Here is a 14,246-nt window from a genome sequence, read left to right as displayed (position 1 = left end):
TGAGTTTATTTTTAGACATAGGGTCTCCACTCCCTAGTCGCCTTTCCAACATAGGGTCTCCACTCCCTAGTTGATTTTATTTTAGATATAGGGTCTCCACTCCCTAGTCTCTTTTCCAATGTAGGGTCTCCACTCCCTAGTTGATTATTTTTTATACATAGGGTCTCCACTCCCTAACTGATTATATTTTAGACATAGGGTCTCCACTCCCTAGTCGCTTTTCCAACATAGGGTCTCCACTCCTTAGTTGATTTTATTTTATACCTAGGGTCTCCACTCCCTAGTTGATTTTATTTTAGTCATAGTGTCTCCACTCCCTAATTGATTTTATTTTAGACATAGGGTCTCCACTCCCTAGACTGCTTTGCCAACATAGGGTCTCCACTCCCTAGTTGATTTTATTTTAGACATAGGGTCTCCATTCCCTAGTCGCTTTTCCAACATAGGGTCTTCACTCCCTAATTGATTTTATTTTAGATATATGGTCTCCACTCCCTAGTCGCATTTCCAACATAGGGTCTCCACTCCCTAGTCGCCTTTCCAACATAGGGTCTCCACTCCCTAGTTGATTTTATTTTTAGACATAGGGTCTCCACTCCCTAGTCGCTTTTCCAACATAGGGTCTTCATTCCCTAGTTGATTTTATTTTAGACATAGGGTCTCCAATCCCTAGTCGCATTTCCATCATAGCGTCTCCACTCCCTAGTTTAGTTTATTTTTAGACATAGGGTCTCCACTCCCTAGTCACCTTTCCAATATAGGGTCTCCACTCTCTAGTTGAGTTTATTTTTAGACATAAGGTCTCCTCTCCCTAGTTGCCTATCCAACATAGGGTCTCCACTCTCTAGTTGAGTTTATTTTTAGACATAGGGTCTCCACTCCCTAGTTGCCTTTCCAACATAGGGTCTCCACTCCCTAGTTGATTTTATTTTAGACATAGGGTCTCCACTCCCTAGTCGCTTTTCCAACGTAGGTTCTCCACTCCTTAGTTGATTTTATTTCATACCTAGGGTCTCCACTCCCTAGTTGATTTTATTTTAGTAATAGGGTCTTCACTCCCTAGTTGATTTTATTTTAGACATAGGGTCTCCACTCCCTAGTCTGCTTTGCCAACATAGGGTTTCCACTCCCTAGTTGATTTTACTTTAGTCATAGGGTCTCCACTCCCTAGTTGATTTTATTTTAGACATAGGGTCTCCATTCCCTAGTCGCTTTTCCAACATAGGGTCTTCACTCCCTAATTGATTTTATTTTAGACATATGGTCTTCACTCCCTAGTCGCGTTTCCAACATAGGGTCTCCACTCCCTAGTCGCCTTTCCAACATAGGGTCTCCACTCCCTAGTTGAGTTTATTTTTAGACATAGGGTCTCCACTCCCTAGTTGCCTTTCCAACATAGGGTCTCCACTCCCTAGTTGATTTTATTTTAGATATAGGGTCTCCACTCCCTAGTCTCTTTTCCAATGTAGGGTCTCCACTCCCAAGTTGATTATTTTTTATACATAGGGTCTCCACTCCCTAGTTGATTATATTTTAGACATAGGGTCTCCACTCCCTAGTTGATTTTATTTTAGACATAGGGTCTCCATTCCCTAGTCGCTTTTCCAACATAGGGTCTTCACTCCCTAATTGATTTTATTTTAGACATATGGTCTTCACTCCCTAGTCGCGTTTCCAACATAGGGTCTCCACTCCCTAGTCGCCTTTCCAACATAGGGTCTCCACTCCCTAGTTGAGTTTATTTTTAGACATAGGGTCTCCACTCCCTAGTCGCCTTTCCAACATAGGGTCTCCACTCCCTAGTTGATTTTATTTTAGATATAGGGTCTCCACTCCCTAGTCTCTTTTCCAATGTAGGGTCTCCACTCCCTAGTTGATTATTTTTTATACATAGGGTCTCCACTCCCTAACTGATTATATTTTAGACATAGGGTCTCCACTCCCTAGTCGCTTTTCCAACATAGGGTCTCCACTCCTTAGTTGATTTTATTTTATACCTAGGGTCTCCACTCCCTAGTTGATTTTATTTTAGTCATAGTGTCTCCACTCCCTAATTGATTTTATTTTAGACATAGGGTCTCCACTCCCTAGACTGCTTTGCCAACATAGGGTCTCCACTCCCTAGTTGATTTTATTTTAGACATAGGGTCTCCATTCCCTAGTCGCTTTTCCAACATAGGGTCTTCACTCCCTAATTGATTTTATTTTAGATATATGGTCTCCACTCCCTAGTCGCATTTCCAACATAGGGTCTCCACTCCCTAGTCGCCTTTCCAACATAGGGTCTCCACTCCCTAGTTGATTTTATTTTTAGACATAGGGTCTCCACTCCCTAGTCGCTTTTCCAACATAGGGTCTTCATTCCCTAGTTGATTTTATTTTAGACATAGGGTCTCCAATCCCTAGTCGCATTTCCATCATAGCGTCTCCACTCCCTAGTTTAGTTTATTTTTAGACATAGGGTCTCCACTCCCTAGTCACCTTTCCAATATAGGGTCTCCACTCTCTAGTTGAGTTTATTTTTAGACATAAGGTCTCCTCTCCCTAGTTGCCTATCCAACATAGGGTCTCCACTCTCTAGTTGAGTTTATTTTTAGACATAGGGTCTCCACTCCCTAGTTGCCTTTCCAACATAGGGTCTCCACTCCCTAGTTGATTTTATTTTAGACATAGGGTCTCCACTCCCTAGTCGCTTTTCCAACGTAGGTTCTCCACTCCTTAGTTGATTTTATTTCATACCTAGGGTCTCCACTCCCTAGTTGATTTTATTTTAGTAATAGGGTCTTCACTCCCTAGTTGATTTTATTTTAGACATAGGGTCTCCACTCCCTAGTCTGCTTTGCCAACATAGGGTTTCCACTCCCTAGTTGATTTTATTTTAGACATAGGGTCTCCATTCCCTAGTCGCTTTTACAACATAGGGTCTTCACTCCCTAATTGATTTTATTTTAGACATATGGTCTTCACTGCCTAGTCGCGTTTCCATCATAGGATCTCCACTCCCTAGTCGCCTTTCCAACATAGGGTCTCCACTCCCTAGTTGATTTTATTTTTAGACATAGGCTCTCCACTCCCTAGTCGCTTTTCCAACATATGGTCTTCATTCCCTAGTTGATTTTATTTTAGACATAGGGTCTCCAATCCCTAATCGCATTTCCATCATAGGGTCTCCACTCCCTGGTTTAGTTTATTTTTAGACATAGGGTCTCCACTCCCTAGTCACCTTTCCAATATAGGGTCTCCACTCTCTACTTGAGTTTATTTTTAGACATAAGGTCTCCACTCCCCAGTAGCCTATCCAACATAGGGTCTCCACTCCCTAGTTGAGTTTATTTTTAGACATAGGGTCTCCACTCCTTAGTCGCCTTTCCAACATAAGGTCTTCACTCCCTAGTTGATTTTACTTGTAGACATAAGGTCTCCACTCCCTAGTCGCCTTTCCAACATAGGGTCTCCACTCCCTAGTTGAGTTTATTTTAGACAGAGGGTCTCCACTCCCTAGTCGCCTTTCCAACATAGGGTCTCCACTCCCTAGTTGAGTTTTATTTTACACATAGGATCTCCACTCCCTAATCGCCTTTCCAACATAGGGTCTCCACTCCTTAGTTGAGTTTATTTTAGACATAGGGTCTCCACTCTCTAGTCCCTTTTCAAACATAGGGTCTCTACTCCCTAATTGATTTTATTTTAGATATAGGGTCTCCACTCCCTAGTCGCTTTTCCAACGTAGGGTCTCCACTCCCTAGTTGATTTTATTTTTAGGCATAGGGTCTCCACTCCCTAGTCGCCTTTCCAACATATGGTCTCCACTCCCTTAGTTGATTTTACTTGTAGACATAGGGTCTTCACTCCCTAGTCGCCTTTCCAGCGTAGGATCTCCAATCCCTAGTTGACTTTATTTTAGCATAGGGTGTCCATTCCCTAGTTGAGTTTATTTTAGACAGAGGGTCTCCACTCCCTAGTCGCCTTTCCAACATAGGGTCTCCACTCCCTAGTTGAGTTTTATTTTAGACATAGGGTCTCCACTCCCTAATCGCCTTTCCAACATAGGGTCTCCACTCCCTAGTCGAGTTTATTTTAGACATAGGGTCTCCACTCCCTAGTCGCTTTTCAAACATAGGGTCTCTACTCCCTAGTTTATTTTATATTTAGACATAGGGTCTCCACTCCCTAGTCGCCTTTCCAACATAGGGTGTCCACTCCGTAGTTGAGTTTATTTTTAGACATAGGGTCTCCACTCCCTAGTCGCCTTTCCAACATAGGGTCTCCACTCCCTAGTTGATTTTATTTTAGACATAGGGTCTCCACTCCCTAGTCACCTTTCCAATATAGGGTCTCCACTCTCTAGTTGAGTTTATTTTTAGACATAAGGTCTCCACTCACTAGTTGCCTATCCAACATAGGGTCTCCACTCTCTAGTTGAGTTTATTTTTAGACATAGGGTCTCCACTCCCTAGTCGCCTTTCCAACATAGGGTCTCCACTCCCTAGTTGATTTTATTTTAGACATAGGGTCTCCACTCCCTAGTCGCTTTTCCAACGTAGGGTCTCCACTCCTTAGTTGATTTTATTTTATACCTAGGGTCTCCACTCCCTAGTTGATTTTATTTTTGTCATAGTGTCTCCACTCCCTAGTTGATTTTATTTTAGACATAGGGTCTCCACTACCCAGTCTGCTTTGCCAACATAGGGTCTCCACTCCCTAGTTTATTTTATTTTAGACATAGGGTTTCCATTCCCTAGTCGCTTTTCCAACATAGGGTCTTCACTCCCTAATTGATTTTATTTTAGATATATGGTCTCCACTCCCTAGTCGCGTTTCCAACATAGGGTGTCCACTCCCTAGTCGCCTTTCACACATAGGGTCTCCACTCCCTAGTTGATTTTATTTTCAGACATAGGGTCTCCACTCCCTAGTCGCTTTTCCAACATAGGGTCTTCATTCCCTAGTTGATTTTATTTTAGACATAGGGTCTCCAATCCCTAGTCGCATTTCCATCATAGGGTCTCCACTCCCTAGTTTAGTTTATTTTTAGACATAGGGTCTCCACTCCCTAGTCACCTTTCCAATATAGGGTCTCCACTCTCTAGTTGAGTTTAATTTTAGACATAAGGTCTCCACTCCCTAGTCGCCTATCGAACATAGGGTCTCCACTCTCTAGTTGAGTTTATTTTTAGACATAGGGTCTCCACTCCCTAGTCGCCTTTCCAACATAGGGTCTCTACTCCCTAGTTGATTTTATTTTAGACATAGGGTCTCCACTCCCTAGTCACTTTTCCAACGTAGGGTCTCCACTCCTTAGTTGATTTTATTTTATACCTAGGGTCTCCACTCCCTAGTTGATTTTATTTTAGTCATAGGGTCTCCACTCCCTAGTTGATTTTATTTTAGACATAGGGTCTCCATTCCCTAGTCGCTTTTCCAACATAGGGTCTTCACTCCCTAATTGATTTTATTTTAGACATATGGTCTTCACTCCCTAGTCGCGTTTCCAACATAGGGTCTCCACTCCCTAGTCGCCTTTCCAACATAGGGTCTCCACTCCCTAGTTGAGTTTATTTTTAGACATAGGGTCTCCACTCCCTAGTCGCCTTTCCAACATAGGGTCTCCACTCCCTAGTTGATTTTATTTTAGATATAGGGTCTCCACTCCCTAGTCGCTTTTCCAATGTAGGGTCTCCACTCCCTAGTTGATTATTTTTTAGACATAGGGTCTCCACTCCCTAGTTGATTTTATTTTAGACATAGGGTCTCCACTCCCTAGTCGCTTTTCCAACGTAGGGTCTCCACTCCTTAGTTTATTTTATTTTATACCTAGGGTCTCCACTCCCTAGTTGATTTTATTTTAGTCATAGTGTCTCCACTCCCTAGTTGATTTTATTTTAGACATAGGGTCTCCACTCCCTAGTCTGCTTTGCCAATATAGGGTCTCCACTCCCTAGTTGATTTTATTTTAGACATAGGGTCTCCATTCCCTAGTCGCTTTTCCAACATAGGGTCTTCACTCCCTAATTTATTTTATTTTAGATATATGGTTTCCACTCCCTAGTCGCGTTTCAAACATAGGGTCTCCACTCCCTAGTCGCCTTTCCAACATAGGGTCTCCACTCCCTAGTTGATTTTATTTTTAGACATAGGGTCTCCACTCCCTAGTCGCTTTTCCAACATAGGGTCTTCATTCCCTAGTTGATTTTATTTTAGACATAGGGTCTCCAATCCCTAGTCGCATTTCCATCATAGGGTCTCCACTCCCTAGTTTAGTTTATTTTTAGACATAGGGTCTCCACTCCCTAGTCACCTTTCCAATATAGGTTCTCCACTCTCTACTTGAGTTTATTTTGAGACATAAGGTCTCCACTCCCTAGTCGCCTATCCAACACAGGGTCTCCACTCCCTAGTTGAGTTTATTTTTAGACATAGGGTCTCCACTCCCTAGTCGCCTTTCCAACATATGGTATCCACTCCCTAGTTGATTTTATTTTAGACATAGGGTCTCCACTCCCTAGTCGCTTTTCCAACGTAGGGCCTCCACTCCTTAGTTGATTTTATTTTATACCTAGGGTCTCCACTCCCTAGTTGATTTTATTTTAGATATAGGGTCTCCACTCCCTAGTCGCCTTTCCAACATAGGGTCTCCACTCCCTAGTTGATTTTATTTTAGATATAGGGTCTCCACTCCCTAGTCGCTTTTCCAATGTAGGGTCTCCACTCCCTATTTGATTATTTTTTAGACATAGGGTCTCCACTCCCTAGTTGATTTTATTTTAGACATAGGGTCTCCACTCCTAGTCGCTTTTCCAAAGTAGGGTCTCCACTCCTTAGTTGATTTTATTTTATACCTAGGGTCTCCACTCCCTAGTTGATTTTATTTTAGACATAGGGCCTCCACTCCCTAGTCTACTTTGCCAACATAGGGTCTCCACTCCCTAGTTGATTTTATTTTAGACATAGGGTCTCTATTCCCTAGTCGCTTTTCCAACATAGGGTCTTCACTCCCTAATTGATTTTATTTTAGATATATGGTCTCCACTCCCTAGTCGTGTTTCCAACATAGGGTCTCCACTCCCTAGTCGTCTTTCCAACATAGGGTCTCCACTCCCTAGTCGCTTTTCCAACATAGGGTCTTCATTCCCTAGTTGATTTTATTTTAGACATAGGGTCTCCAATCCCTAGTCGCATTTCCATCATAGCGTCTCCACTCCCTAGTTTAGTTTATTTTTAGAAATAGGGTCTCCACTCCCTAGTCACCTTTCCAATATAGGGTCTCCACTCTCTAGTTGAGTTTATTTTTAGACATAAGGTCTCCACTCCCTAGTCGCCTATCCAACATAGGGTCTCCACTCACTAGTTGAGTTAATTTTTAGACATAGGGTCTCCACTCCCTAGTCGCCTTTCCAACATATGGTCTCCACTCCCTAGTTGATTTTATTTTAGACATAAGGTCTCCACTCCTTAGTCGCTTTTCCAACGTAGGGTCTCCACTCCTTAGTTGATTTTATTTTATACCTAGGGTCTCCACTCCCTAGTTGATTTTATTTTAGTCATAGGGTCTCCACACCCTAGTTGATTTTATTTTAGACATAGGGTCTCCACTCCCTAGTCTGCTTTGCCAACATAAAGTTTCCACTCCCTAGTTGATTTTAATTTAGACATAGGGTCTCCATTCCCTAGTCGCTTATCCAACATAGGGTCTTCACTCCCTAATTGATTTTATTTTAGACATATGGTCTTCACTCCCTAGTCGCGTTTCCAACATAGGGTCTCCACTCCCTAGTCGCCTTTCCAACATAGGGTCTCCACTCCCTAGTTGATTTTATTTTTAGACATAGGGTCTCCACTCCCTAGCCGCTTTTCCAACATAGGGTCTTCATTCCCTAGTTGATTTTATTTTAGACATAGGGTCTCCAATCCCTAGTCGCATTTCCATCATAGGGTCTCAACTCCCTAGTTTAGTTTATTTTTAGACATAGGGTCTCCACTCCCTAGTCACCTTTCCAATATAGGGTCTCCACTCTCTACTTGAGTTTATTTTTAGACATAAGGTCTCCACTCCCTAGTCGCATATCCAACATAGGGTCTCCACTCCCTAGTTGAGTTTATTTTTAGACATAGGGTCTCCACTCCTTAGTCGCCTTTCCAACATAAGGTCTTCACTCCCTAGTTGATTTTACTTGTAGACATAATGACTCCACTCCCTAGTTGCCTTTCCAACATAGGGTCTCCACTCCCTAGTTGAGTTTATTTTAGACAGAGGGTCTCCACTCCCTAGTTGCCTTTCCAACATAGGGTCTCCACTCCCTAGTTGAGTTTTATTTTAGACATAGGATCTCCACTCCCTAATCGCCTTTCCAACATAGGGTCTCCACTCCCTAGTTGAGTTTATTTTAGACATAGGGTCTCCACTCTCTAGTCGCTTTTCAAACATAGGGTCTCTACTCCCTAATTGATTTTATTTTAGATATAGGGTCTCCACTCCCTAGTCGCTTTTCCAACGTAGGGTCTCCACTCCCTAGTTGATTTTATTTTTAGACATAGGGTCTCCACTCCCTAGTCGCTTTTCCAACATAGGGTCTTCATTCCCTAGTTGATTTTATTTTAGACATAGGGTCTCCACTCCCTAGTCGCTTTTCCAATATAGGGTCTTCATTCCCGAGTTGATTTTATTTTAGACATAGAGTCTCCAATCCCTAGTCGCATTTCCATCATATGGTCTCCACTCCCTAGTTTAGTTTATTTTTAGACATAGGGTCTCCACTCCCTTGTCACCTTTCCAATATAGGGTCTCCACTCTCTAGTTGAGTTTATTTTTAGTCATAAGGTCTCCACTCCCTAGTCGCCTATCCAACATAGGGTCTCCACTCCCTAGTTGAGTTTATTTTTAGACATAAGGTCTCCACTCCCTAGTCGTCTTTCCAACATAGGGTCTCCACTCCCTAGTTGAGTTTATTTTACACAGAGGGTCTCCACTCCCTAGTCGCCTTTCCAACATAGGGTCTCCACTCCCTAGTTGAGTTTTATTTTAGACATAGGATCTCCACTCCCTAGTCTCCTTTCCAACATAGGGTCTGCACTCCCTAGTTGTGTTTATTTTACACAGAGTGTCTCCACTCCCTAGTCGCCTTTTCAACATAGGGTCTCCACTCCCTAATTGATTTTATTTTTAAACATAGGGTCTCCACTCCCTAGTCGCCTTTCCAATATTGGGTCTCCACTCCCTAGTTGAGTTTATTTTTAGACATAGGGTCTCCACTCCCTAGTCGCCTTTCCAACATAGGGTCTCCACTCCTTAGTTGATTTTATTTTAGATATAGGGTCTCCACTCCCTAGTCGCTTTTCCAATGTAGGGTCTCCACTCCCTAGTTGATTATTTTTTAGACATAGGGTCTCCACTCCCTAGTTGATTTTATTTTAGACATAGGGTCTCCACTCCCTAGTCGCTTTTCTAGCATATGGTCTCCACTCCCTAGTTGATTTTAGTTTAGATATAGGGTCTCCATTCCCTAGTCTCTTTTTCTCAAGGATATACCATCCTGACTTTTATTGCTTTTAATAAAGAAATAGTTTAGATTTTATTACAATAATTCACGAAATTTTCCTAGTGAAAATTGGGGAAGAAAATTTCGTTCGCTTGTTTGCTTTGGGGCCTGAACAGGTTTTCACCGTGAGGCACAAGGTTTGAGATGACCAAAAAAAGAAGTCTAGGACCTAATAAAAGAAAGGAAGAACAAGAATAGAAGCTGAACTCTAAGTGCAGAAGCGGAGAAAAGATGCAGACTGCCCAAGATATGATTGAAGTCACAAGCTTTGCATGTCCCGCTTTGATCCGAAGAGCTGAAGAAAAATGAACCAGCGTTCGCAAGATCAAGCTTTAGAAGATTTATAGATAGGAATCTTGTAACTCGTAGCTGATAGGCTTAGCTAGTTTAGTTTTTCATTTTTCATTTTGGTGTAATAAGGTGCTCAGCAAGCAGAAACAAGCAACAACAATAGTGAAATCACAGCTTCTCGGTAGTCCCAGTTACCAAAACTTCCAGGACTACGTCGACCTTATTCCTTTATAGCCAAGGATATGTAGGCAACCTTCGAAGCAAGGTTCGGTCAAACTTTTTCAAAATGCTTCCAAATGGAGTTTCAAACGGTCAAAAATTGCTCGTAGTTGCTCACTTTATCTTTGCCCGAAAACTCTTCATGTTTCCGAGCAAAGAGGGGCAGCTGTGAGCACCTAATTTTTGCCCTATATAAAAATAACTCCTAAAATTAAACCAAAAATAATTTTAAGGTATTTAGAAATTTTTCTTTATTTAGTTGCATTTCATGCATTTTTAATATTTTAAAATCATAGAAAAATAATAAAAAAATGTCACGTTTTAATTTCATGCCATCTTAGGTTCAATTCGCATGTAGGAATTAATTTTATTAAGCAAAAAAAACCCCACAAAAATGGTCATTTTTACATATTTGGATTTTAATCTTTAAAATTAGCATTTTTTTTCCTTGGTTTTAAGTTAATTAGTTGTTTTAATGTTAAAAATAAATAAAGAATTTTAATTTCTACAAAAATAGATTGATTTAGAATTTTAATTGATTAAAAAAAAGGTGGGAAAACAAAGAAAAGGAAAATAGGAAAAACATATTTTTGGTTTTATTTCTTTTAAAATTGGGCCAATTCCTAAAGACCCAAATTAATTTTAAATCCCAACACAATTCCAATACCACTACCCAAATACCCATTACCCTTTACCCTATCTCCCATATATAAGAACACATTAGGAGACCTAGAAAAGATATCCATCAGATCTCCCTTTCTCTTTGAAGACACCAACGGCGCTCCTCTCCTCTCTTTAACAGAGAACGAACAACCTCCCTCCATGAAATCTCATCTCTCACCCTCACTCACACAAAAATGTTGAGACTTAGCCTTTTTTTCTCTAAAAAAAATAATACAACCTGTGAGCACGTGATTTTCGCCTTACGAAAACTACTCCAAAATAAATCAAAAATAAAATAAATTTCTTTTACTGTGCAATTTTTGAATTTTTGCGTGATGTTTGTTAAATATTTGTTTTATATCCGTAAATGTTTACTTTGTCATAACAAAATGAAAATAAAAATAAAAATATATGATGCAGGCATATCTAGGATTTAATTATGCATTTAATAATTGATTCAAAAAATAAAATCACAAAAATATGTGTCTGTTCTAATTTTAATATTTCACTGTGTGATTAGTATTTTGTCTATGTGTTAAATAATTGTTATAAAGTAATTAATATTTTTTATGATTAGGAATTTGAATTAGAAAATGAAAAATAAAAAAATATATATAAATGAAACTCGGACCTGGATTAAAATCCAGGCCCAAATCAAGATACCCCCAGCCCAATCCAGGCAACCCAAGACCAGTCCAATTCAAAGCCAAGACCAAACGACGACGTTTGGTCACATTTTATCAAGGACCGTTGGATCAAAGCCAACCAACAGCTGAGATCCCACGAACCGTAACCCATAGCCCTTACCCGACCCAATGCCCCGATTCAGCCCGACCCCATCAGTAAACCAAATGACATCGTTTGACTAAATGAACTAATCCTGGCCCTCTATTCTCCTAAATCTAACGGTTAGAATCAACCCACCCCGTCCCTATATAAACCCATAATCCTTACCCCGGCCCCCCTAACTAAACACCCCCTCCTCTCATTGTTCATCATCGTCCTCAGACCCACCCCTAACCCTATCCGCCCTAACATCCCATCGCCTGAAACCCGGCGGCATCAACGCCGCCGGTCACCAAAATAACACCCTAGAACCCCCTGAACATCCTCTATCCAGATATGCTAGCCACTTGGCTCGAATCTTCCTGAAGGTTCTCAAATCTTCATTTGAAGATTCGAGCTGAGCTTATATCTAAACCAAACAAACCCTAGTTAACACCATAGTACCCCCTAGCATGCCTCGTTATGGATCTGGTGTTTGTTTGGTTCGAATCCCCTCAGAACTCTTCGAATCTTCTTTTGAAGGTTCGGACCAAACAAGAACAAACTCATATCTGTTCTAAACTGACACCAAATGACCCCTAGGCTACCCTCACCCTTGTGTCGTATTTAGTCCCCCTCGAATCTGACCAGAAACGGTTAAGTCCCAAATCGAACCTTCAAGTACCCTAGAAATACCAGACTTTTGGATTCTGCCCAAATTAAATAAAGATTGAGGTTTAATCGACCCTAGTCGAAGGATTTTCAGTGGAAAATACTTCGACTAAGGTCTGTTTGATTTCAAACAAAGTCCAAATCCAAGTTGAGTTCGAGTCCGGATGAATTTAAAGATTTAGAGGTACTTTCCTTATTTCCTTTTTGTTTCTTACATGAATAATTGTTTGTTTAATAACCTGTTAATTTTTCATGTTTTTATTTGATTAATTCTGTCATCTTTGTCTCATGCCCGTATGATTAGTCAAATAAATGAATTGTTTCTGTTGGTTGTGATTAATTACAATGTGTGTGATCGACTCGATTAAGTTCGTCGATCAGTTGTGTTATAAATCTTGTTTCTGAAAATGCTGATTGAAACAGTCTGTCTCTTTTGTTTTAGACTGATTATGGACAAATATTGTAAATAGTAAACTGATTAATACTCATCAATTAAATCATGTTTGTTTGCAAATCAGTAAATTCAAATGAATGTTGTGTATATATTGTTTTCTGAACAGGGCATTGTCACTATATTGACAATGCTCCTGTGTGTGTTTGATCTTGGTTCAATATTGAAGTCCAGTCTGAATTGTTATAATAATTTCAGTGATATGTTGTTATGATGTTAGTTTTGAATTCAGTGTGATTTTACAAATGTTGATTAGATGTAATTGTGTTAGAAGGTTACATTCTTAGTTAGGATTCAGTCCAAAACTTTAGGATTGGTTGTAGCTGTCTTAAATCAGATTAATAATCGGGTTTGAACAGATTTTATAAAATCTGTATTGTTAGATTTTAAGTTTGACAGCAGTAATAATAGTAATCACAGTAGGATTTCAGAGGGTTATTTCTGGGACAGAATAGTGAGGGTAATATGATAGCATAATGGGCTGAAAGTGGAAAGTTAATGGCTATTATTTAAAGTGATAATGGGAAACAAAGGGTAATGGGGCTGCTTAAAATCAGGATAGGATCATTTAAATTATTCAAAAGCAGTTTTTAATGGAACTTTTTGATTTTTAAAGAGGAAATGGGTCCAGGCAGCACTTAAAAAGATAGGACCAGACCTGTATAAGTACAGGAGACCATCAGATTTGAAGGAAGAAGAAAAAAAAAGGAGAGCTTTCAAAGAAGAAAAAAAGGAGAGCTTTCAGAGAAGAAAAAAATAGGAAGAGATTGAGAGATTTGAGGATCAGATTTTAAAAGCAGATTTTAAGAGGGAATTGAGAGAGAGAAATGAGTTTTCAGACAGAATTTTAGATCAGATTTTGAGTGAGAATTTAAGAAAAATACACCTAGAGTGAGATAAAAGAAAAAAAATCAAGCAGAAAATCATATTCCTCTTGGAATCTGAAGAGGAAGAAGAAACAGAAAAGAAACCAAAAGAGAGTATTCACACACACACACACACAGTGAAGCTGAAATAGAAAAATAGAAAAGAACAGAAAAATCCGAAACCTTGTTGTTCTTTTGGAATCTGTCCGGGTCTGTGTATTGATACTATTTGGTTCTAAAATCTGAAATTCTTTAAGAAACTTTGCTCTTGTGAATCTGGGTTTCTCGGGTCTCATTATTGCTCAAGTCTGTGGAAAGACTGCTATTCTGCTGATTTTGTTACTGCTGCTACTGCTGAAATTTACTCCTTATACCTTCATTTCCAGGTACATATCCTTTTAAACTCATGTTGTGAAAAGCTTCAACACGGCAAATAAATGAAGTTTGGAGTTATGATTCTGCTTTCTACTCATCTAAGCCATTTAGTTTAAATTTCAGTTTTATTTTGTGTTGGTTAATTAGTGGTGAATTCAACACCATGGCTATAAGTTATTTACCTTATTTGAAATTCGTATAAGGTTTGTAATAATGTTATCCATTTCGAAATCTCATTAGTATAGGTATATGTGAGTTGTCAAAAACAGGGAGTATGGCATAAAAATGGGCCATTGATTACATCCCATAATATCTTTAGCTAAATGTAAAGTAGAATGGAAGTATTAAGAAGTTACATTAGTGGTATATCTTGTAAAAAATATGATTTTGTTTAGATTGATATAAGTT

Source organism: Nicotiana sylvestris, chromosome 8 (genome assembly GCF_000393655.2).
Source record: "Nicotiana sylvestris chromosome 8, ASM39365v2, whole genome shotgun sequence".
NCBI classification, from domain to species: Eukaryota; Viridiplantae; Streptophyta; class Magnoliopsida; order Solanales; family Solanaceae; genus Nicotiana; species Nicotiana sylvestris.
This window is presented reverse-complemented; position numbering follows the sequence as displayed.